The 25,599-nt window shown below is 43.3% G+C and overlaps 1 protein-coding gene and 1 long non-coding RNA gene across 4 annotated transcripts in view; one reads left to right on the top strand and one right to left on the bottom strand.

The window, feature by feature from the left end:
* Positions 1–16,330, bottom strand: part of LOC106730676 — a 37,978-nt gene extending 21,648 nt beyond the window's left edge. For all 3 annotated transcript variants that reach the window (XR_004315539.1, XR_001367127.2, XR_004315538.1), the window contains exons 1-2: positions 16,201–16,330; positions 15,223–15,397 (exon numbers count right to left, since the gene is read on the bottom strand). This is a non-coding gene — a long non-coding RNA (uncharacterized LOC106730676). The remainder of the gene's footprint in view (positions 1–15,222; positions 15,398–16,200) is intronic.
* A 128-nt stretch (positions 16,331–16,458) lies between these two features.
* The window catches only part of ABHD2 (abhydrolase domain containing 2, acylglycerol lipase), an 89,798-nt gene continuing 80,657 nt past the window's right edge, over positions 16,459–25,599 (top strand). Inside the window, exon 1 of the mRNA XM_006192568.3 lies at positions 16,459–16,696. The gene's annotated coding sequence lies outside the window, so the exon portion shown is untranslated. The remainder of the gene's footprint in view (positions 16,697–25,599) is intronic.

Here is a 25,599-nt window from a genome sequence, read left to right as displayed (position 1 = left end):
CAACCGCGTGGCTTAAAACAACAGAAATTTATTGTCTCTCAGTTCTGAGGCTAGAAGTCCAAAATCAAGGTATCAGCAGGACCACATCCCCTCTGAAATGTGTAAGGGAGAATCCTTCTGGCCTCTTCCTAGTTGCTGGGGGTTTGCAGGAATCCTTGGCGCTCCTCGGCTTGTAGCTGCATCCCTCTGATCTCTGCTCCATCTCCTTCCAGGTGTCTGTGTCTCATGGGAACTAACTACAACTACAATGACCCTATTTCCAAGTAAGGTCACAGTCTGAGGTACTGAGGGTTAGGATTTCAACATATCTTTGAGGGAACTCAATTCAACCCATAATAGGGTGGGTGTATAGACTCCTTCCCCCATGGGAAGGGATGCAACCTGAGGAAGTACTGAGCAGGGGCTTCTCTTGCTCTGGGCCAGGACAGTCCTGGGGTTGGGCACAGGGAGAGATGACATCCTTAACCTCCCACCACTGGGGTATACCCTGAGACATCTGGACTCCTGGAAATCTGGATCATGAGAGGCCAAGTTTCCTCTCGGTGCCTCTTTTCTACTGTGGACCCACCTCACGTCCAAAGATTGACACCAGGAGAGACCTCACCCTTCAGGCAGGACCACAGTAGCTGACCCCAAAGCCTTTCTCTGTCAGCCCTTGACAGTATCTCAATAAAACAGCAACCAACCTCATTATGAACGATCAAGTCCTACAGTAATGAGGGGCAGGTGTAGGAGCTGTCCTTCCAGGAGCACAGAGTGCTCCTCCTCTCTCAAGGGACAGATAATTCTGGCCTTAATGCAATGCTTCATCTGCTCTGTCTCCAGCTGCTGGGAAAGCAGGCTCCAAAGCAGCCCCAGTGAGAGATAAGGGCTCTTTGCCTGAAATGAAAAATTCATGAAGGAAGACTAGGGATCGGGCACTCGGATAGCTGCCAAGTTGCTGTGCTCTGGGGACATGGCAAGAGGCTGGAAAAGCCAAATGGAAATTTTCTCTCCTCTCCAGCACCCTCCGCTTCATTGTTCGGTGGAGCTCCATCTCTGCTGTACAGGCTCGCACCTCCTCAGTCCCAGCCCCCAGGCCAGCACCAGCAATGCTCATATGCCAGGCTATTCAGGGAGAGGGAGATCTCTCCTTAACTCAGACCAGGCACCCACCAGCAGCCTCAGCAAAACGTGCCCTGTCGCTAGAGCAAGCTGGCACAGTCCTGACCACCTGCCACTCCCAAACCTGGAGGAGCCCCAAACTGGCTATGATATACCCCTGGGAGGACCCCTCTAGATTACTTTCTGTTCCAATTCCCTGCCCCGGAAATCTGACCAAAATTCACAAGATGGGTCAGATGGTCGTTAACTCACAACTTGGGGAGGAAGCTTTGGATCTGTTGTCGCCATGCTGGGCAGACAATGGTTCAGATGGAGCTAAAAGGGAAAAACCCCTCAAACATAAGAGTTGGAGAATTTGACTCTAATGTGGGGATGGGTTGAGAAGAGTCACTGTGATATGCAAAATGGCACAAGAGTCACAGATGCCAGTCCACAGATGGTGAGCACAGGGGACAGTGGCTGACCCCCAGAAATCAGGTAGGAGAACAAGCAGCTATCGCAGAGGAATCGGCCACCCGACTCCGCTGCTGGCGGAAACCGGGAACTCGAGTCTCCTGTTGCAGGGCTTCCTCCTAGTCACAGGTGCCACAGGAAAACCTCACCCCACTGTCCCTGCCCAGGGATTAGCTGGCGCCCTCCAAGGAACATGCCTTCCTGCATGTGTGTGGGGGCCCATCCCAGGCTCCCAGTGCTTTGACTCTGGATCCCCAGTTCTTTCAGGCCTTTCCCATTCAAAGAGGGACCTGGGCTCAGGCAGCTGCCTCTCACTGAATAGCAACCCTGGGTCCCTACTTCCCAAAGTCCCTGAGAACCACCTCATGGCCTGTTTTTCAACACCAACTCCCAGAAACAAAGGATTCATTCTGCTGTTTCCTCCAGATTAGAGCTCCATAAAGATGAGCACTGGGAGAGGGTATAGCTCAGTGGTAGCGTGTATGCTTAGCACTGCATGAAGTCGTGGGTTCAATCCCCAGTACTTCCATTAAATAAACTAACAAACCAACCTAATTACCTCCTCGTCCAAAAAAAAAAAGATGAGCACAGATCTCAAAAACCCTAACACCTACCTGCTCTCCACCCCGACATAAACAGGAATCTCTCAAAAAAAAAAAACAAAAAAAAACCACAACAAAAAGACAAAACACAAGTTACACAGGCCACCCTGATATACTTGGGAGCCTTGCCCTTCAGACTACGACACCAAGTCCAAGTGTAATTGAGTTATTTCTTCTTCTATATGTGGAATGTCTTTTGGAGCTTTTTCCTCAGATTATAAAAGTGATTTATACTCACATGGAACACTTGAAAAGTTAAGTATAGAGACAAATGGGGGCAGAAAGTAGCTATAATCTCACCACCCAGAGACAACTTATTAATATTTTGACATATTTCTTTTCTGGTTTTGTCTTGTGACTTTTTTATTTCACTTGAAATCAAACCAAATACATAATGTTGATCAAGAGTATTTTTCCCATGGCATTAATGATACTTCACAAACATATTAATGGCTGCATAACTGTCCACAATATGTATGTACTAGGATTTGCTTAATTTGATCAATCCTCTGCTCTTGGACATCTAGGCTGCTTCTGTTGTTTTGCTAACTTAATTTAAATGGTTCATATTTCTGCATTAATCCTTGTCCATCCGTTTAGAATATTTCCTTAGGATAGAGTCCTGGAAATGGAATTATAAGGTCAGAGTTTCCAAGGCTACAAACATTTTCAGGATCTTCTTTCAAATTTCCAAATGACTTTCCTGGAAGCTTATACATCCCAGCAGTGCATGAAAAGGCTGTCTCTGCAAGACTGAATTCTAAGCCCCACCAGGTCCGTCAGACCAAAGCTCCACCAGTAAGGGATGATGGGGCCATGACTGAGAGCTGGGGTGAGGGACAAGTAGACCCAGCTGTGAGGAGCTGAAACAGGCAGAGCTGGCAAGGTCAAGGCTCATGGAGACCACCAAAATTTGAGGGCATGTTTAAGACATGAATTCTCGAAGATACAGCCATAAATGGAAAGAGAGAAGCCTTTGGACTCCAGGACTGAAAGGAAAGACTGTTGGAGTCCTGAGGCCATGCTGAGGTCCAAGAAAAAACACAGTGAGTGAAGAAGGGTGGTGAGGGCCGTGGAGGTGTTGTTCATTCAGGAATATTAAGGTCATTTGGGCATGATGTGCACTAGGGGTAAGTCTGGAGGAGGCTGAGGAATTGATTTTAAAGACAAGACATTCCAGAATGGATTGGTGGGGGGGGTGGTGGTTCTAACTCTGCCAAAGAGAGAATAAGCCTAGTTTCAGATGTTCTATTGTAAAATGGGCGTGAATATGTCACCGAGGAGACCTAAAGCTGGCCCGTCTCACCTTACTGATTTCTACTGTTGACTGAATGAGTCACGCTTATTGGAGAAGAGTTTCCTTTTAATTTTTTTAATTTTGCTTCTTTGACTAGGTCAAGTCTCTTTAATAATCACAGTTGCCTCTTCTTCAGAGAATGTGGAATCCTTTCTTTTTAAATCAGGTTTATTGTTTTCTGATTACACATGCAGAATTTACTCATAACCCAAAAACCATAATATACAGAAAAACATTAAGTATGAGGAAGAAATCTGTAACCTGAACACCAAAAGATAACCATTGCAGACATGTTGATAAATGCCTGCCAGATTTTTTCTTGTACACATTTTCTCTCTCTCTCTCTCTCTCTCTCTCTCTCTCTCTCACACACACACACACACACACAGTACACACAGAAAGGTAACTGTATTATACCTATAGCCATTTCTTATTGTGGTAAAATATATATAACATAAAATTTACCATTTACGTGAGTCTAACGTATAACCAGGGTGGAATGCTTTGAGCCATTCTCCTCATCTGAAAATGAAGACTGTACAGGGATTAAGTAAAATAAAGAGGGAAAGGATCTGGCATGAGCAGGGACTCCAAGGGCCTGCTATTACTCATCCTCTCTCTACTGTTGTTTCTACCTTAGGGGAAGAGTTGTCTCCAGGCATGTCCAGGGCCCATGTGTCCCCCCTCTCCTCAAAAAAACCCTAGTCACTTTTCTCATCTTGCTTCTGGATCATTGCCCACCCCCACCTCCCCCAGCATCTTAAGTCTATTTCCCACTAGCTCCTCCCTATGTCTTTTAAAATACTCTGGGCGCCTGCGTCACTCATCTTGCTGCCATCCTGTTTCCTGCCTCTTCTCATGGATACATTTCTCAAGCACATGGCCCACAACTGGGCCAATTCCTGCATTCTCCTTAATCCCTGGGGAAAAGGGCTAGTCTATCTACCTCTGACCCTAAACTTTACCACACAGACACCCAAACATTATCAAAAATGTTCGAATAGTCAAACCCAAAGGTCTTTCTCAGTAATTATTCTACTTCAGTTCAATTAAACAAACATATTTAGTGCCTAGTACCACTGGGGTACAGAGATGAATAAGTCACCATCCTCGGCCTCAAGGCGTGGAGAATAGGAGTGGCTATTATGTAAAAAAGTAATAGTACTGGTGAGATAAGAGCTATGATGTAAAGTGTGAACTGTGTGAGTTCTTGACCTCAGCACCTAGCCTTAGCACAGGGCCTTGAGTACAAATATTTTTTGAATGAATAAACTCCACAGGAAGATGAGGAAAGACTTTATCAATGAAAAGACCTCACAGCAGAGTCCCAAAGGATGAATAGGGTTTTCCAGGGGAGGAAGTGTATAGGTATATATTCCAGATGAGGTCAAAGGCATGGGAGCAAGAAACAGAATGGCATATTCCGGAAATGGTGATGATGTAACTGGATAACACGGAAGTGTGAAATAGGAGGAGGGAAGGCTGGACAGGGACGATAGAGAGGAGGTGGAAGGGCAAGGAGAAGCTGAAGGACCTCCTGTGCCTCCAGTAAGAGTTTGAATGTTATCACTTGGGTAACAGAAGGCATTCCAGGGTTTTAACAAGGAAGTTGGTTGATTAAAATTGCATTTTGGAAGACAGCCTGGCAGCCACTTAAGCTACTAAGAGAGGATGAAAATACTTGGGAAGGGTGTAGGGGAGAGAAGAGCAGAGGGCAGAGGACAGAACCCTGGCTGAAGAGTCAGATACAGGAAGAAGGGTCCACAGTACAGACTAATGGGGGAGGCAGGGAAAAGCAGAGGTGCCTGCCACCAGAGTCACCAAGACACCAAGAAAACAAGTAAGGGGATCTGAAAGATGTGACAGTGAGTGGGGGTTATGGTGACATCATCAGAGCCGGTCCAGTGGAGCAGCAGGGGCAGAGCTAGAATCAAGCAATGGGCACGGCAGACCATCCCTCCTCCCCTGGTCTCCATGACTAGGTGCCTACTCTCTCCTGTCTCTCTCCGTGGAAATACAAACTTAAAAATATGAAGCCATGGGAATCAATGCCTTTGCCGGCACATTGAATGTTAGTTTCCTCTTTTTTTAAAAAAAAAAAAAAAGTCTTATCTAAAAAATATTCAAACATATACACAAGCAGAGAGAATTTTACACTGAAACCCAGGTAACCATCTTCTACCTTCAACAACAATCAACTCCTGCCCAGGCTTGTTTTACCTCTATGAGTACATCGTGTTATTTTGAAGCAAATCCCAAACATCACATCATTGCATCAATAATCATGTCAGTATGTACCTCAGACACATAAACACTTAAAAAAAATCACAATACAATTGATATACCTAAAATTAACAATTCATTAATATCATCCATAACACAATCTGTTCAAAGTCCCCAATTGTTTCATTATTTTATTTTTTATACTTTGTTTTAACAAGACGAGTATGTTGCATTTGGCCAATCTATCTCTTAAATTTGTTTTACATTTATAATTTTATAGGATCCTCTCTACATTTTTCTTTGCAATTTTTTTTGCTGAAGAGGAAACAGGACACCTGCTGTATTGACAGCTCAGTGGTTAAAAGGACATGTCCTCCAATCATATGGCCTAGTTCTATTTTGCTTTCTTTTGTTTTAGTAAACTTTTTATTGAAGTATTACCTATTACACCAAAGTACATAAATCATAAGTGTGCAGCTTGATGAATTTTCATAAACGAACACACCAGTATAACGGCCACCAAGGTCAGGACACAGAATATTATGGGATCCCCCACATGCCCTCTCCCAGTCTCTACTGCCCCACAGAGGCACCCTGACTTATCCACACCATAGATTCGTTTGCCTTTTTGAACTTCATATAAACAGATTCATACAACATGTTCTCTTTTGAGACTGGCTTCTTTTGCTCAACATTATGTCCATGCTGTTGCTTATGGCAATGGTTTGTTCATTCTCAATGCTGTATAATATTCCATTGAATGTGAATATACCACAGTTTGCTTACCCATTCTAGTCTTGATGGACATTTGGTCTGTTTACAGTCTTGGACTATTACAAATAGTGCTACCATGAACATTGGTAGCACTTTGGGTGCACACTTGGTATGAATGTTACACATGCTCATGACTGCCTAGGGTTTACTTTTGGCTCTACTATATACCACTTGTATGACATCGAGCACATTATTTCACCTCTCTGGCCTCAGTGGCTTGATCTGGGGGAAATGGGGATTACAATACTCACCCTGTGGAGTTATTGTAAAGTTATTGTAAAATTCAAGAAAGCATGTAAAGTTCTTATAACAGTGATTGGCTCTCAGTAAGTGTTTAATAAGGGTGGGCTGTCATTATTCCCATCTTTCTTGTGCTAATTTCTCAATCTCCTTACTGTTTTCCTTCTGTTGCCTCTTAAATGTCCATTCTCCCAAGTTTAAGGTAACCTGATCTATTTTCCTCTCTCTTTGAAATTTATCTATTCCCATGACTTCCACTATCATGTATGTGGGCAACTTTGCAAAGTTTTACATAGAAAATTTGACTCCAAAAACCCTTGCCTACAAAACTCAACATCTCCCCTAATCACCAGTTCTGCCTTTCTGGACACAGTGTACTATTTGCCTTATTCCTTGAATATTTATCTGTTACCACAACAGATCTAAATCAGACTTGCCTTTCCTCTTCCATATTAGCATCACCTTGGAGTCTTCTCTGACACTTCCTTCTGCTTTGCACCCCAAATTTAATCTGCAGGAGGACCTGATGAATCTTTCTGTAACCACATCACTCTGTCCTTGTTTTTTACTCCATCAAGTTCATACCTTTATCACTTTACACATAAACTAATCAATCACCTGCTAACTCTTCTACCTGGCTCCAGTCTCCCCTACACTATTACCATGAACACAGGTCCAGGCTAACTTGATCAAGACACTACTTCATGAAAAATAATTACAACAGAGCATATGACTGCTGGAACAGTCTCCGTGAACTCTCTCCCCAGTGAAACTACCATAATTGGTGAAAATTACTTAAAAAATTAAAACCCCAAACACAACAACTTGTAGCCTCTGAAAACTGTTTAAAGAGCCCACAGTAAATTAAGAAACTTTTATTCAAGAAAATCTATTAAAGAAAATCTATTAAATCTAAGAAAAGTGAGTCGTACAACATGATGAATATAATTAACATCGTTATATGTTACATATGAAAGTTGTTAAGAGAGTAAATTTTTAAAGTTCTCATCACAAGGGAAAAGTTTTTTCTACTTCTTTAATTTTGTGTCATTAAACTTACTGTGGTAATCATTTTATGATGTATGTCAAGTCATGCTGTATACCTTACACAGTGCTGTATGTCAATTATATCTCAATAAAACTGGAAGAAAATAGGTAAGATAGACAGACAGATAGACAGACAGACAGATAAGCAGATAGATAGATAGAAGAATAGTGAGAGTCAGTGACATTTGAGCGTCAGACCTCTCCCTTCTTCCCCCTTCCAGTTCAACAGGACGGAAGCTCCGCTCTAGGCAGGTGAAGTCAAGAACACAGAGTTCCCTCTTCCCTTAGCTCTCAGTAATATCTCCCTGCGAGGGGCAGACTTCCAGCATTTCTCATCCCCTCCAGCTCCATGTTGCAAAAGCTCTAGCCCAAGCAAAACTGGCTCAGAGGTCTGGGGCTCTCTTCCTACACTCAGCTCCCACTCACAGGGCATAAGCTCTACCCCAGGCATGGCAAGCTGAGAACACTTGGGCCTTGATCACCCTCGCTCCAGCATGATCACAGGGCAGAGAGTCCATACAGGTTGAGGCAAGCTGAAAAGACTAGAGGCCATTGCCCTTGTCCAGCATCCTTGTCATAAAGCATTGTTGTCACCTGAAGATAAGAAGTTCATGTCCCTCCCCATACTCTCTTAGCACAGAGGTTTTGCCTAGGAGAAGCAGGCCATAAGAACAGAGGGCTCTAAAGCTCTCCCCAAAGGAACTGACTTTATTTGGAATACACTGTGGGGAAGTTCAAGTGTAAGGGTGCTCTCAAAAATAATGGACATTTTGTTGGTAAACAGGTAAGAGGAGTCTGGAAGCTCCATTAGAGTAGTAAGTTAAACTTGAGACTAGCTAGAAAGTGTACCAGAGAGAACAAGGGAAAGAGACGGCTAAGAAGAGCCCTCTTGGTTGGAATAAGCCCCAAAGACTACCCCTGCAAAGAGGCCCAAATTTAATTGGACAAGACTGTGGAGCAATTTATGCCTCAGGACACTGTCAAATAGAGTAACCAGCCAGCAGGTGGTGGAGGCTAACAGTTGGATATGATACCATTAAAGGGAGAAAGCTTAACAGAGAAATCAGGTAAAGTGACAAAGAGAGCCCATTATGACCTCTGTCGTCTCAGCGAGACTGTGCACATACACAAGGATGCACCCTCTGAGGAATGACATCAGAGTCTTCACAACGTGGGGAAAAATGTCTTCACTAGAATAGCCCAGTCCATGTCACTAAACAAATAAACAAGCAAACAATAATAACAACAAGCCCCAGAGGGGAAATGAATCCATATCCAAAGTTATTATATTACCTAAAATATCCAATTTTCAACAACAACAAAATCAACAGGTGCAAAGAAATAGGAATGTATGACCTATACACAAGAAAAAAAATCAAACAAGAAAAAAAAAATCAGGCATCAGAAACTGTCTTTGAGAGGGCCCAGATGTCAGACTTAGCAAAGCCTTCAAAGCAATTGTTATAAGTATGCTCAAAGAACTAAAAGGAAACCATGTTTAAAGAAGTAAAGGAAGGTCTGATGACAATGTCTCATTAAATAGAGAATCTCAGTAAAAAGATAGAAATGATAAAAGAGAACTAATGGAAAGTCTGTGGTCAAAAGTTCAATAACTGAAGAAAAAAATTCATTCAAGTACCCAGAATAACTGAAACAACGTTGACAAAGGAGAGCAAAGTTGAAGGACTCACACTGAGACCAATTTTGAACTTACTACAAAACTACAGTAATCAAGACAGTATAATACTGGCATAAGGAAAAGCATATATATCAATTGAATAGAATTGAGAGTCCATACGTCTCCCCATACAACCCATACATCTCTGGTCAACTGATTTTTGACAAGGGTGACATTCAGTGGGAAAAGTCTAGTTTTCTCAACAAATGGCGTTGGGACAACTGGATATTTACATGCCAAAGAATGAAGTTGAGGCTCCTTCCTCACATCATACCCCAAAATTAACTCAAAATAGATTATAGACCTAACTGTAAGAGCTAAAACTATAAAACTCTTAGAAGAAAATATACAATTAAATCTTCATGGCTCTTGTGTTAGGCAAAGCCTTCTGAAATACAATATCAAAAGCACAAGCAAAAATAGACAAATTAGACTTCATCAAAATTAAAAATGTTTGAGGGGAAGAATATAGGTCAGTGGTAGAGTGTGTGCTTAGCATGCACGAGGTCCTGGGTTCAATCCCCAGTACCTCCATTAAAATAAAAAAAAAAAATTTTTTTAAAGCCAAATTACCTCTCCCCCCCCAAAAAATCACAAAAATAAATACATAAATAAAAATAAATAAATTTGAAACGTTCATGCTTCAAAGGACATCATCAAGAATACAAAAAGACAATTCACAAAATGGGAGAAAATATTTGCAAATCATATATCTGATAAGGTACTTGTATCTTGAATACATAAAGAACTCATAACTCAATTTAAAAAAAGGAATAAAATGCTGACCTGCTACAATGTTGATGAACCTTGAAAACATTACTTTAAGTGAAAGAAGACAGTCACAAAGGACCACATGTTGTATTATTCCATTTATATGACATGTCCAGAATTGGCAAGCCTACAGAGACAGAAAGTAGGTTAGTGGTTGCCCAGAGCTTATGGAATGAGTGTTTGGGGGAAATGGGGAGTAACTTCTACTGGATAAGGAGTTTCTTTTGGGGGTGACCAAAATATTTTAAAATCGATTGTGGCTATGGTTGCACACCCTGTGAATAGACTAAAAACCATTGAATCGTACACTTTACATGGGTAAGTTGTATGGTATATAAATTACATCCCAATAAAGCTATTAAAAAGTAATTATGATTAACAATGGTAACTATCACTTATAAAGCACTTACCATATACTAGGTACCAAAATAAGTGTTTCATACACATTATCTCATTTTTCAACATCACGAATTAGGCATTATTTTCTCCATATTGTGGGTGAAGAAACCAAGACTCATAAAGTCTTAGTTGACTTCCCCAAGAAAACACAACTAATAAATGCCACAGCCTGGATTTCAATTCAGATCTTTCTGCTTCCAAAGCATGTGTTCTTCAGTTGCTTCTTATGGCTTAGAAGAAGATAAATCAAGTTCCTATAATTTTATTCCACAAAAGTTACTGACCATGTATTGTGTAGGTTTCATGTTTTCCAAAGTGGAGTGAGATGTTTCACAGGTGATCTTGAGAAAATAACTTAACTTTTTTTTATTATGGTAAAATATACGTAACATAAACTTTAACCTCCTGACCGTTTTAAAATGTACTATTCAGTGGTATTAAGCACATTCACAGTGTTGTACAACCATAACCATCATCCAACTCCAGAACTTTTTCATCTTGCGAAACAGAAACTCTGTACCCATTAAACAATAACTCCCTATTACCTCCTTCCCCGTCTCCCGTGCCTTGTAGGCACTATTCTACTTTCTGTCTCTATGAATTTGACTTTTCTGTGTTCCTCATATAAGTGGAATTATGCAACATTTGTCCTTCTGTGACTGGCTTATTTCACTTAGCATAAAATCTTCAGGGTTCATCCATTTTGTAGCATGTGTCAGAATGTCCTTCGTTTTAAAGGTTGGATAACATTCTGTAGTATGTATGTACCACATTTTGTTTATCTATTCATCCATCAATGAACATTTAGGTTGTTTCCACCTTTTGGCTATTGTGAATAATGCTTCTGTGAACATGGGTGTACAAACATCTGTTTAAGTCAAGTAGTGCATGGAAGAACATTTTAAAATTTAATAGTTATGAAATTATTTTAATGTAATATAACTAGCACATCAAGTCTGCAGTATTGTAGATGTTATTGCTTAGGTCCACAGGGATTCTCAAATTCTGCACCACTGACATTTTGGGCCAAATAATTCTTTGTTGTGGGGACTGTTCTGTTTAGCAGATGCCTCTGGCCTCTACCCACAAGTTGCTAGCAGCACTCCCTTCAGCTGCGACAACCAAAAAGTGTCTCCAGACATTGCCAAGTGTCCCTTGGGGGTTGAAATTGCCCCCCAGTTGAGAACCACTGATTTAGGATGATGCTGAAGAATGTATTTAATTTAAAAAGTGAGTGAATTTAATGAAATGATTGTCAATAATAAGTAGATAGTAAAGAGATATGGTCAGAATTATGAAGGTGATATGCAGGTGCTTGGAGATTAGGATGCCTGGGGCTTGCTGGGCACTGCGGTAGGATATCCAAATACTCAGGCAGCTAAGATGAAGCCATTAACCTAGACGACGATATTAACTGGCCTCTGTCACTGGCCCATTCTACCTTCTCATCTTCCCTCTTATTGATTCTCCACTTGGACTCTGCTCTAGACAACTGACTGGTATTCTTCCACTTAGAGGCTTCTGTCCCTGTAGTCGTCACCTACCTGGAATGCCACACCACCGTCACTGTGACTTCAGCCCATAGACCTTCAAGGACCAGCTCAAATCTCCTAGAATCTAAATCAGAAGAAACTATCCCCTCCTCTGAATAATTGTTCATGATATTGATTACACTTTATTGTTTACTGCTCAGTCCTTTTAGTCATCTCTTCAAGTATTTCCCCTTTGTCCTATATACGGATGGGACTCTGCTTTATGGTTCTCTCTCTCTCATCCTAAACGTCTTGCTCTGTTAAAATATTTATTCTCTTGTTAATTCAAATATATGGTAAAACAAGATAGGGATCTCTGCTAATGTAAACAGCTTAAAAGTAGCTCAAGAAGATGAAATTATGCAAGAAAGGTTGTGCAAAGCACTTACTTAATGCACAAGTTTTACTGACTCCTTCTGAGTTAACAGCATGAAGAACTCAATTTTTATTACTGTAATTAAGGGTGATATCAAGAAGATGAATGCATCGTGACTCAGAAGAAGTCATCTTTAGCCAACCACCTGTCTGACACTCTGTATGTATCTGATTATAAGGCTGGAACAGCTTTTCTCCCGTATGTATGTGTGTGTGTGTGTGTGGTGTGTGTGTGTGTGTGTGTGTGTGTGTGTGTGTGTGTGTGTGTGTGTGTTCATGAGCATTTTCAGTCCTGGGTTCTATGTATGTACATATAAGTGTTACCATATAATTCATCATCCAAACTGAGACGATTTGAGGGTGAAAGGGGGACACTGTTAAAATTTGGCCAGGACAATCGACATAAATCAAGACTGCCCTAGGCCTACACCACCCTATGATTGTATTATAGACGACTTCACATGTAGGTTTAAGGAAGCAGCTCAGATCATTGGCAAGGTTATTATTCGTCACTGTTTGACTAACCAGCAGGAAGCTTTCCTAATAACAAAAGAGGCTAACTATGAATTTCATCATAGTTTGTCCTCATGGAACCATTACATGCCAGGACTTAGAACTTCTAAACACACTTCATCTCTGTTATCAGTCAGCAGCTAGCCAGGAGGCCTGGCCATGGGGCCTTCGGAACTCACCGCCTAGACTTTACACAAGGCAGCACTGGGTGTGACAATAAAGTGACAATTTTGGATTCCTCAGAGCCTGAGCTCTTTGGGTCTCAAGAGGAATTTCATGAGCCCCCAGGCTGCAGTTTCTAGTACTATACTATTATCTCAGCTACAAACTTCCCCATAACCCTCAGAGTGGTTATGTTGATGAGGTCTGGTCTCAAAAACCTTCACTCAGTCCTCTGAACCCTCTATGGTAACGATATTCCTACAGAAAAGCTTCTCTCACCAGGTGGTAGATATGACTAGTAAAAAAAAAAAAAAATCCTGCACCTGCTGGGGGGATGAGTAAATGGAAACTTTCTGTACTTTCTGCCCAATTTTGCTATAAATCTAAAATTATTTTTTAAAAAATAAAGTCTATATAAAAACAAATCCTGAATCCTGTGACCATTACTTTGGAGGGACAGAACTTAGAAAATGAATCCGCACTCGGAGAAAGGTTCTTAAACGGGCTCCTATAATAACTATGGCAAAACTTTGTTAAGAGCTAAATATGCGGCGGACACTGTTTGATGCACTTTACGTCTACTAACTCATTTGTTCTTCACAGCACCCCGAGAGGGAAGTACAATTACTGTCATCGGAATTTTACAGAAGAAATGGGGCACAGAGAGGAGTGGTCTTGCCCAGGGTCACAAGGCTGGGAGAGGTGTTGCCAGGATCCAAGCCCCAGCAGCAGAGGCACCCTGTTGCTTTCCCTCCTCCACTAAAGAGACAGAATAATGAAAATGACAGAGTGAAATCACTGATTTTTCCAGAAGAGAATAAATAGAGCTTACTCTCTGCTCTGAACTGCTGCCTGCTGTCTCTCTGAGGACCTTGAGGACTTTCGCACATCCTGCTGAGAGGCCCCAGGTGAGTTTAGGGCCACTTCAGTTAAGTGATGGAGCTGTAGTCATTCCCGAATATGAGTGGGTGCACACGCTGTCCCTCGTTCTTTATAACAAGGCACTCTTAATGCTTTCAGAAATGTACTTCACAGCCATATCCTAACTGCTCATTATCCTAGGCCAAGCCTCACCAAATCCTCAATCCCGACAGGGTACTAAGCCTAAAGGCAAAAATGAGTCCATTCTGCTTCCTAAATGGCCTCCTACAGAAATGCTTTATAGACAGAAACCAGAGACCAACAAGAAAACGGTTCTATGTGTTGCAGAGGATAGTGGATCTTTATTTAAGCCAGCCAGAGCTGCGAAGAAGATGCACCTGTTCTTTCCCTCTTCCTCTTCTGCTTGGGCTCATTCTGCACCTTTTTTTGAACCTTGGTGACACAACTGCATTCTAGAATTCTTGAACTAGATGGACATCCCTTTCTGGAACTCTTGGCTGAAACTATGTTCCTGACATGGGTGGGGAAGGGGAATCCCTTTGCACAATGGTAGGTCCATCTGCAATTTACTCCCAACAGTGGCTTTCTGTGGCTCTGAATCAAGCTGGAGGAATCTTCCTGGATCTCAGGAGCCACTTTGTGCCTTTCAGGGCCTAACAAGACATCTTAGTCTCCTTTAGTAAGTGCAAGCAGGAAAAAACCTGTATTGGGCCAGGCCTATTCCCCTGGCATGTGTGCAGACATGTGTACGGCCACCAAGCAGTACTATTTAAAGACACAAAAAAGTAGAAAACTATGGAGCAGAACCAAGTGCATGTACACACACGTGCACACACACACATCCCACTGGCAACAGATCTAAAGCTCTTTTCTGGAATCCCAAACTATTTTAACCCAAAGAGTCAAAACTATCGGGGGCCCACACTAAAATCCTTTGATTGGGTTTTTCTTTCCCCAAATGTAACAGAATATACAGAAATAACTAAATGATGAGGTAAAACTTTCTTTAGGTAACATGACAACGAATGAAAAATACAGCAATGGCAAAGGATTCTCCCTCCACCTCCACCTCCACCTCCACCCTAGGACACCCTGGGTGTGGGTTCTCTCAAAGACAGACCTAAGAATATGGGGCTAAATTCAGGCTTCAGGGGCTATTCCTGTTCATACCTTCACAATGGGGACTGGGTTTCAGGAGGTCCTGACAGATTTTCTGCAGTGGTTTCTGGTCCAGTGCTGATCAGCTTTCAAAGGGATATTTGGTCGCACTCCATGAAACTTGAGCCACTGGATCCTTGGATGGGTAAACAGCAAAAAGGAAGCTCCATTTTTCCTTGTCATAATCCTGAAATATATTGGAAAAAATTTAACATTGCTACAAGTGCCATTTCCCTTCTCTGGCTAAATTGCTATTCCCATCTCATGCCCTGGTCTCTCTTCATGCCCTACTGTGCCTTGGTAGGGTGGCCCTGTCTGCCGTAAAGCAGTTGCATTTCAAGCCAGTCAAGTGTTCTATTCTTGGTAAAAGTACATGCCATTGTAAAAGCAGTTTCAGACTCACAGAATTTTAGAACTGGACCAAATTCCATAAATCGACGGGTGAATGGGTGGGGAACCAACCAGTCTTGATTGAATGTCCACTGCGTGCTAGGCCCTGTTAGTGTTTACCAGAGTTATTTAATCTTATCATCAACTACTGTTACTCCCAGTTGCCAAATGAAAAAAAATAAGGATGCATACATAAAGGGAAAGTGACTTGCTCGAGGCCATGCAACCTGTACTTGACAACAGGGACCTCAACTTTAGATCTGATTCCAAAGGTTACATTCTTCCATGCTGCCTCCAACTGGGCAAGGGTCGTCTCAAGGCCTGAAAGAGCAGTGGGAATATAACAGGTTCACACAGCCTGACACATCCCTATTACTCTTTTCTAGCTGGAAGGGGCCAGAGGCCTCCACATCCTTTCCTCTCCTTGCGGCTTGGTGATTCACTATCCTCCCTTCTCTCTCCCGAGGCTCAATCTCAAATTTTGCCCCCGGTATCCTGGACTACAGGTGAGTCCATTGGTCGGCCTGGAGCCATCAGACCCAGCAGCTGAGCTACCAGCCGGCCTTCCCCCTCCCAACCCCAGACGACACTTGACCTTACCCAGCCCCCAAAATCAGCTTGCGGTCACAACTGCCTCCCTCTCTGCACCGCACTCGCATTAACATCAAACACGACCATCTTTTAGCCCCCCCCCTTTTCCCCGCCCCCTCCGGGCTGGCTTCACCCTCTGGCGTCTTGGCCGACCGGCTTAAGACGTCAAGAATAACCAATTGTCGGGGAGCTCTTCGCTAAGGGCTTCGCCTCCACTCTGAGAAGCAGCTCCGCTGGCCAATGGGCTACCCTCTGGGTGTAGCGACCGCGCTGGGCTCGTAGAGCAGCTTCTGGGCCGCCCAATGAACGAGCGAGTTTCCGTGGTTGGGGCGTGGCAGAAGCCGTCGTCAGGGGCGTGGCGGCAGTTGCTTGGGCGGGGCCGGTAGCGGCGGGAGCTGCACTGGCCAGGGGTTCCGGCTGCATTTCCATGAGCGCCGCCGGCAACCGCGGAGCTGAGGGAACCTGACTGACGGCGAGCTGGGCCGCTGTAGTCAACCACGCACAGGTAAAGCCACGGCCTAGAGAACTCCGCTAAGCCGCGATCGAGCCTCGGATCAGTCGGGCCAGACCCCTGAGCCCCGCGATCTCTATCGTGGCTCGGCCCTTCGCGCCGCTGCCTGCGCGCCCGGGATCCTCGGGGGCCTGTCACCTGGCGCCGCGGGGGTCCCCAGGCCCGGCTCTCAGTGGAGGGGAGGGAGGCAGCCTGGAACGCATCGGGTGGGATGCGCCTTCCTGAAAGCCCTTTGTCCCCTCCAGCCTCAGGTACTGAGGTTGGGGACATCCCCGACTGCGGCCTCCCAGCCAGCCATCCGTCTACCGGTGCTCATTCTTGGGACCTCGGGGATCTGGAGATGGGGTCTGCTGGCTTTGTGTTGGAGGTACGGGATACACACTTGTAAAGAAAGGGTCAAGGGGCCTGATTACAGCCCCGAATATCCTAGGGGCCTCTGCGTTTCTGGGCTCCAGGGGGAACCGATGGATTCTAGCTATAGGGAGGCAGCGCCCACTTATTGAGCTTGGCCCCACTCCAGGCACTGTTCTAGGCGCTTCGTGGGCTTTCCCAACAGCGAGAGCTGTCCAGCAGCACAGGCCCTGCCAGGAGAGACAGCCAGCACTTCGACCTTGGAAGTGACCGGGCAGAGGCCAGGTGACAGCCACCTGTCAGGGATGCTTAGAAAGGACTCCCAAGGGAGGACTGCATGACCCATCTGTAAGGCCCTTCTCCACTCACAGATGCACTTCGGGTGATCTTTAATGCCTAGCTTGAGAAGAATAGTGCTGGGGGTCCGTTAGTTTTAAAGTGGGTGTTGAATTCATCCATAATGAATTTTGTGGTCTCAGTTCTCAGGACTAGGTGTTAGCAAAGAGAATGCACCATACCACCAAGATAAGGTTTATTTAGCCATCTTCAAACTCCTTAATTTGAACTGCCATGGGCCTCTCTGAATTTTCCCAGTTCCTCTCTTTTGGTTGGTTGCTCCACCTCCATTGTGTCAGTTTCACCTGCATTCCAGTAACTGGATCCAAAGGCAGATTCCAAGATCAGATTCATGAGAGGGGCCTGGGGGATGGGGGTGGACTGTAGGTTTGGCAGAGTTAATGTGATCTGGCCCAGAGTAGAGTCCAAGAGAGAAATCTTACAGGACCCCTTTCACTACCTTTTGTCATTTGCCTGAATAGAGAGGACATAATAATCTTCTGAAGGTCAAGAGGCAGAGGAAGAACCTTAACACAACTCGCTGCCTGTTTTAGGATGAATTAGCTTTTGAATAACCAGTCAGAAAACAGACCAGGCCCTACAATGCTGACCATCAGCATGGACATTGTTTTAGAGCTGAAGATGCCTTAGACAGAGCTTATCTAATCTTTCTTCTCAGTGCACAGGTGAGGAAGTGAAGGCCCGGGGAGGTCACAGAACTGGCGGGTCATCACAGAGCCATGACTAAGGGATGATCTGTTGACCCTGGATCTAGCCAGTGCATGACTTGTATTTTACTCCTAGCCTACTTATCTCACTCTGAGTGTTCAAATTCTAGGGGAGTGCAGAGACATTAAGAGCACAGATTTTGGTGCCAGAGTGCCTGGATTTGAATCCCAGCCCTGCTTCTTACTAGCTGTAACCTTGGGCAAGTTACTTAACCTCTTTGCGCCTCTGTTTACTCACCTATAAAACAGGAATAATAATGGTGCTTAGAAGATTGTTTTGAGGATTACTGTATCTGAAGCATTTAGAACAGTGCCTGGCACACAGTAACCACTGTGGATTTGCTAAATACAATCTTTTGTTGCCTTATAGTTTTTCTTCCTACCTACCACCCAATATTTTCTTTCAGGAGCTATTTTTCCCCTTGCCTCCTTTCCCCTAGTTTATTAACTATATTGCAGATTTCATTGTAGCACAGACATCTGTAGGGTTTTCCGAGTTACACTGCATTTTATTTCTGATTTTTCTGTCTTGTATTGAATCAGGTAATTTGTTTTCTCTGTTAGCACTCCCCTTGTAATTATGCCCTTTTTAGACTCCAAATCTCATTCTCTCTAAAAAGGGGGGGAAAATCCCTCAAAGTGATAAACAATGTCCCTGATGATACCAGTCTCTATGGCATCCTTCCAAATAGCTATTCCTCTGTTCAAGCCCTCCTTCCCAGTTGTCAGTGTGATGCAGCTTGATTATAAATGGGTGAACATTTTTAGATTAAGATTTCATGAGCCACGGTATTAAGTGCTTTTCGGAAGTTCAGGGATCGTGTGTCAAATGCATTTAAGTAAGTTACTTAGTCATTGGAGCAGGGGGAGCACCAACAGCGCCTTGCCTGGCCTGGCAGAAACACAAGTGTGTGACCAGTTCTTGCTGGTAATCTCACTTGTTCACTGGTTTTACTGCATTTTAACCCCTGTTCTTTTCTTGAGCTTGAAATAAACCAGATGGCACGATGTGCAGTGGAACAGGCTTTTCTTCTCGTTTTATTGGGGGAAATTCCCTTTCCTTTTTACTTTCACCTTCATTTCCTTTATCACCTTCACAAGTCTGACAAATATCTACTCTCAGTTTGCCATCCAGTTCCCTTTTAACTAGAAGGTACGTCTCACCTTTATTTATTGTGGGAATCTGGTCACTTTTGGTTTTCCCGTCTCTGTTTTTACATTTTCTAGAATGAACCAAAGATGATCACTATTCATCAATTAGCACCTTCCTGAGCTCCTTCTGAGTTGGGTTTTTTGTTTAGGACATTCTAGAGCTCAGCCATCTTAGAATAACTGTTTTAGTTTCTTGTTGTATTAACATGAGCCCCTTTCTCTCTCTCTCTGGCTCTCTTTTCTCATAACGTCTTGGTGAAAGGGCTTCTCATTTGCTGTTATTCCTTATTTCTTCTGCTTCCACCTTTCTCCTGGGAATCTCTGGTAGGGCCCACAGAGAGTATAGTGGTTCCTCACTTCCCTTGCCCCGAGCTCCTGCCCAGAGCATGAAACAATTTCTTTGGTCCTACGGAAGACTGGGGTGAAGTCTGTCTTATTTTTTGCCTCAAACCGGGCTCTTTGAAAAGTCCTAGGAGAGAGAGCCTTCCAGTATAATGGAATTTCACGTAGCAAAATTTCTGCTATGACCTACTGCTTAGAACCTTACGATTTTTATTGCAGTATGGGTTTTGAGTACTCCTTGTCCAATTTAAGAGTGTAGGTAACTGGGGCATGGGCTGTAAGCCTTCCTGTTTCATCTTGGACAACACTGTCCCCGGAAACCAAGCTCAGGGAGTTCAGGCTGCCTCTAGATGTGCTCTGGCTTTAGGATTTTAGGATTTTATAGTGACTCTGCATATTCCAACCTTTTAGGCCAGTACATGACATTTTTAACCTTCATGCTTCTATTTCTATATTGATACCCTGCAGATGCTGGCATTATCTTCGTCAAGGATCATTTTCATTTCTGCACGTTTGTTTTTGTTGTCTTGGTTCCAGGGCATCATGTTTTTGGATGAAACATTTTCTATTTATAAAATGGCTGGTGTGGACGGATGATTGGACCTATTGTTATCTGTGAAGCTTGTGCTCTGGACCCAGTTAGGTGTAGGGCTTGTTACACGAGGACCCATTTTCTGATTTTTGGTGATAGTTAAGTAGCAGACAGATAAAGAGCTTATTAGAGAATTAGAACACTGGCACCCTTGGGTTTGCCTGGTTTCTGCTTTTCTTTTGTTGTCTTTAAGTGGAGGTTCATTAAGTTCAACAAACTGAGCATCTGGTGTGTGCCAGGAAGACAGCTGTCCAGATTAACAAGCATGTTTGGTTTGTTGCATAAAGACCATTTTGTTTTTATTTTACATTTAAAAAATTTCAATGTTTTTAATTCAAAAACTTTTAATAGTTAATGCATTACATGATGAAAGAAAATATTCAAAAGGCACAAAAGTTAGGTAGTAAATACATCTCTGTCCACCCCTGACTCCTGCCACCTAGTTTTGAGCCACCAGTGTTACTGATTTCTCTATCCTGCAGAGATATTCTGTTCACAGCCAAGATACCATGTCTATTAGCAAATTGATTAGGACTATCTTTCCCTTTTATGCAAATGGTAGCATACTATACATCTATTTGGAACCTTGCCTTTTTTCACGTAGTGTTTCTTTGCAGTATGGAAAGAGCTTCCACGTCATTTTTTATGAAGGTAGCCTATTTTAGATATCTGTTTTCTCTTTCTAAGTCTGCTAAGAACCAGTTTTATTTAGGCAACAGCTTCACATGGAGATCTTAAAGCATTTTGTGGGTATTTGAGGGCAAATATTTTTCTTCTCTACGTCCTGCAGCTCTGAGCCTGAGAAGAGTGTGGGTGAGGTGCAGGGTTTCTCCTGAAGGTCATCCATGAAGGGAGAGTGGGAGCATTGGAAAATGAGGAGCATTGGACCTTAGGCCCTTTGCTTGTCCTTTGGACAGAATGTGCCCTTAAACAGTGCCAGCTGTTCTCTTGCTGGGCCCCAGAGAAAGCTCCTGGCCTTCCTGATACACCTGAGCATCTCTCCCACAGCTAATGTTGTCTCCTGCACCCCAGCCCTGGCTCTGTTTGTCCTCCTCTCTTTTGGGCACCAAAAAAAAAAAAAAACCCTGCCCTTCTTGATGGGACTTTCTGTTCAGACAGCTTTGTTAAATGCCCCACCCCTTCCTTTCTCTCACCCCAGGAAAAACCAGCTCTCACACCTGCACCTCTGCGAAGCATCTTTCCCAGACATTTGGGAATATGATTTTTGTTGCTCTCTTTAGGCGTGTTTCCCATTCTCCATATCACTTGAGCATTTCCAGGGTCTCTGACCCTCTCTCGGCCTCTCTGAGCTTTCACTGGTGATGACCCTAAGAGTACAGGGGTTCTTGTGTAACCTGTCTAGGGCTGCACTTATGTTTTGTGTAACCACACTGATTTAAACATGTTCTTATGGTCTTCTGTGGCTCTGAGATCTTGCCTGTTGTTTTGTTTCTCTCTTTTCTTCAAATGTGCCTTAATTTTCATCTTGCTTTTATTTACCTCCGAGTCTAATTTAGAGTCACCTTGAAATTGAATTAAATCTTCAAGATGTTATTCAGCCAGTCTAATCTAGCATTATTACTTTCTGATCTTTGCTCATTGCTGGACGTCCACGTTATCAATCAGTTGTACCATAGATGCTCTGTTATGTAATAGGAGGAGAGGGAGGTGATGTTATCAGTCAGCCTCTTTCCAGTCTCTCTAGGGTAGAAGAGATAGAAGCTTTGAAAAACATCCCCCTCCCCAAGTCTGCACAGTCGCTCCAGGCATGTATTTGTGTCCTGTTTACTTAGTCATCTCAGTGAGAGCAGTAAAAAAAAAGTCAGGAAGTCCAACATAGGATTGCCAAATTTCAAGCTTTTCAAATAAGGCAACAAAAAAGCCCTGTCACCTCCCATCATGGCCATCATTTAAGAAAAGATGTTTTAACATCAAAAATGTGGGAAGGTCAGTATCCCAGAATAAAGAGTGACCTTCTAAACAGAACATATTTAGATTGATGAAAAGGCTGAGTTAATGGAAATTGAATCATGGCGTATGAGAGGGCCTGAAGCAGAGGATTGTCTTCAAGGAAGGTTCCACTTTTTCAGTTTCCCTAAACAGTGCCAGCTGTTCCCTTGCTGGGAAACCAGGCCATTCATTTAGCTGTGGCATCACTTGGTGTGGTGTTGTGCCCAGCTTTTTTTCAGGTGGTACAGACTACAAGATATCGATACGCAACTGTAGCATCTTGTAGTGACGTGAGCTGATATTGGAAGTTGTTCTTGGACTTGGTGAAGTCTGGATTTGCTCATGTCTAAAGTGCCACGTTGTGGCTCTGAAGGACGAGGAGGAGTAGGGGAGACTAGGCGGGATCTCAGCAAGCTGTGGGGCTGAGGCTCTTGCACGGGATGTGTTTACACGTCATTTGAAGTGTATGCTTAAGCTTATTAAAGTCTTGATTCAGTATGTCAGGTGGTGGCTCATATTGTTTCTGAGATATAATGGGACTCCTCCTCTGAGTCTCCATGGCACAGTTTGCTCTCCACCAGTAGCACCATGACATTGCTTCTTATGTTAGGGGTACTTCCCAATCCAAGGCCAAGGATATATTCTTGAGTTTCTTCAAGTGCTCCTTAAATTAAGAACGCTTAGACTTTTTGGTTTCTATGTTAACGATAATTGGAAATATTTTAAAAGCCTATGCTGGGTCACTAAGATTAACCTAATTGTATCAGGGTCCAGCCACACCACCTCAGCGCCCCTTATTTGTGTGTGAATTTCTGATGAGTTAGAGCCAGGTGTACCAGCTACAGAGAAAACTATGGAGAGGGACTTAGCATGAAGAAGATGAGATGGCGTCAGGTGAAGCCAAGTGTGCAATGGAGGCTGCAGCAGCAGTCCCAGCAGGGGAAAGGGGCGTGAGAACCCTGAGGTCGCCACACTGCGCGTGGTCCTCACAGGATCTGCCCAGAAGCGGGTGGGAGCACTTGACATTGTCGCAGGGATTTGAAATCTGAAAAATGGCATCAGCCTCATTCCGTTACTGTAGTTAATCTGACTTACACTGTTTGGGTAGTTTTATTTGTATTTTATTTGTACATTGGTTTTAGTCTCCATAATTGTAAAAGTGCCAAAAGAAGTTTATGTCTAGTTTAAGAAATCTTATAGTAAATAATAATTGAATAAAAGTAATTCAATTTAAATTTAAGAATCAAACCAAAAGTCCCCAGGGGATCTGGTGGGACTGTTTTTTCCCCTTAGAGGGGGACTGCTAGCGCGAGTCTGAAAGACCTCAGTGTAGGAATCTAACGTCAGACAGAGGCATCTAGGCATTTTAGCAGATTTCCACATGTATTGTTTAGCATCCTATTAACTTTTCTCAAGTATCCAATTATGACATTACTGCATTCTAAAAATTGAGGGAAACACAGTATTCCTAGGATGGTATGATTGCACTGGAGTCTTTCATTTGTTCAGTAAACACTCTGCCATCAGGCTCTCCCCTGGAGCCTGGATATCGTCTGCCCCACTGTTGGCCCCATCCTTGGCCCAGAGGTGGCTTTCCATGAATGCCTGCTGGGCTCCCAGCCCCTCACCCCTAGCTCCCTGTGTGGCCTAGACTGTATTCACACTGTCGACTTCAGCTTCTCAGATTCCAAATACCCTGGCTGCGATTCCCTTTTCTATTCTGATCATGTAAATGGAGTGCTCACTCACTCTTGTCGATGACACTGAAAAATGTGCCCTTCTAAATAGCAGGATGATGGGACATGCCAAGTAGATTATAGCCAAGGCTATTTTTCCCAATTTAGAAAGCAGTCCCTTTCCCTTGGTCTATCATTAATATCACCCAGCAGTCTATTGACTCTACGTAGAAAGCTGGAGTTACACTGCAATTGCAAGAGAAATCTTGACTTTGCCACCAAAGAGCTTGTGAGAGGAATGCAAATTTCTTTAAGGCTGTCTTTGGATGGGAGAGGACTTCCAGAGCATCTGTCAACAGGGCGAAAGGGGTCAGGATCATCCAGCTCTGTGAAGGGGTTCCAAGATGGCAGGTGCCTCGTTCCTTTCCCAGAGCCTTTCCCAGGCCTGGCACCGGGTGGAATCTGCAGGCCTCAGACTCCTCATTTGCATGAATAATAACTCTCAGAACCAAATGAGTACCAAATGAGGTAATGTCTGAGGACACACTTTACAAACAGTAAATTATGTATTGGGCTCCACTGTCAACACCAGTGCACTTTGTGACATGTTTGAGGATGAACTGAGGTAATGTATTAAATCATAAGCATTTGATAAACTGTAGTGCTACACAAATAGGAATTTTATTTTTGTCTGGTTCTACTCCTTCCTTTTGAAGATGTGATGCCTTGTTAGTTAGCATCAGTCAGAGAGCACTTCCTGGATCCCAGGATGAGGGTCTTTGATCCTCAACCTGTGGTTCACAAACAATATTTTCTCAGGGGGAAAGGGGTTTATAGACAAGCTAAGAAACATGTAGTACATGTGTGATCTATTTGTCACCTACAGAAGATGGTTAAATGGAGGTTGGCAGTGATGACTCCTAGGCAAGTCCAAAAACTGGACTAACCAGGCTTGAAAACCCAAACATTTGACTCTGCCCACACTGGGACCCTCTAGTCTTATTGGATAAAGCAAGCTTCTGTTCTGCCTTCTCTGGTGAATATACCATTGCTAAGTCATTGTGTTTGCACTTTAAATTTTTACCGTAATAGCAGAACACTCGTTTCATCCCCATTTTAATGGGTAAGGAAACAGAAGTGCAAAGAGGTTAAGAAACTTGTCCGAAGTCATACAACCAGCAAGTGGTAGAGTTGTGATTCAGGCCAGACCTATCTGTCCCCAAAGCCTGTCCACCGTATTGTGAGTGGCCTCTCTACACCGCCATCAGGACATACCCACAGAAAGCATCTCAGTGGAATAGGAATCTTTATAACAACACTTAATCTGACCTGTTTATACAAACCTGTTTCAGATACCACAGATATTTGAGGAAGGATTTTTCTATTTTTCTTAGATCCCTATTTTTAATTCCACTAACCTCTTAATCTATGTTAACCTAGGATTAATTGTATTCAGATTTATTTTTTCTGAATCAAATAAGCTCATGTCAGATGGAAAATGCCACAGACAATTTTGTGGCATTGGATATTTTGGAGTGAAAAGCAGAACTCGTGGGTCTTCCAAAGGCATTTCGGCATTTATCTGAATGCCAACTATCAATGGGTAGTTTTCTGCCTATTGAAAACCCTTTGGGCATTTTCCCTTCCTTCTGCTACATAGAACAGCCCAGTTTTTGCTTTGAATTCTCTTTCTTTTTTGTGAGCTGTTTCCGAGGTGGATTTATAACTCTTTGAACCTTTAGACAAACAGGGGAAAAGGCAAAAAGAAAT

The sequence above is a fragment of the Camelus ferus genome, chromosome 27, assembly GCF_009834535.1.
Source record: "Camelus ferus isolate YT-003-E chromosome 27, BCGSAC_Cfer_1.0, whole genome shotgun sequence".
NCBI classification, from domain to species: Eukaryota; Metazoa; Chordata; class Mammalia; order Artiodactyla; family Camelidae; genus Camelus; species Camelus ferus.
This window is presented reverse-complemented; position numbering and strand designations above follow the sequence as displayed.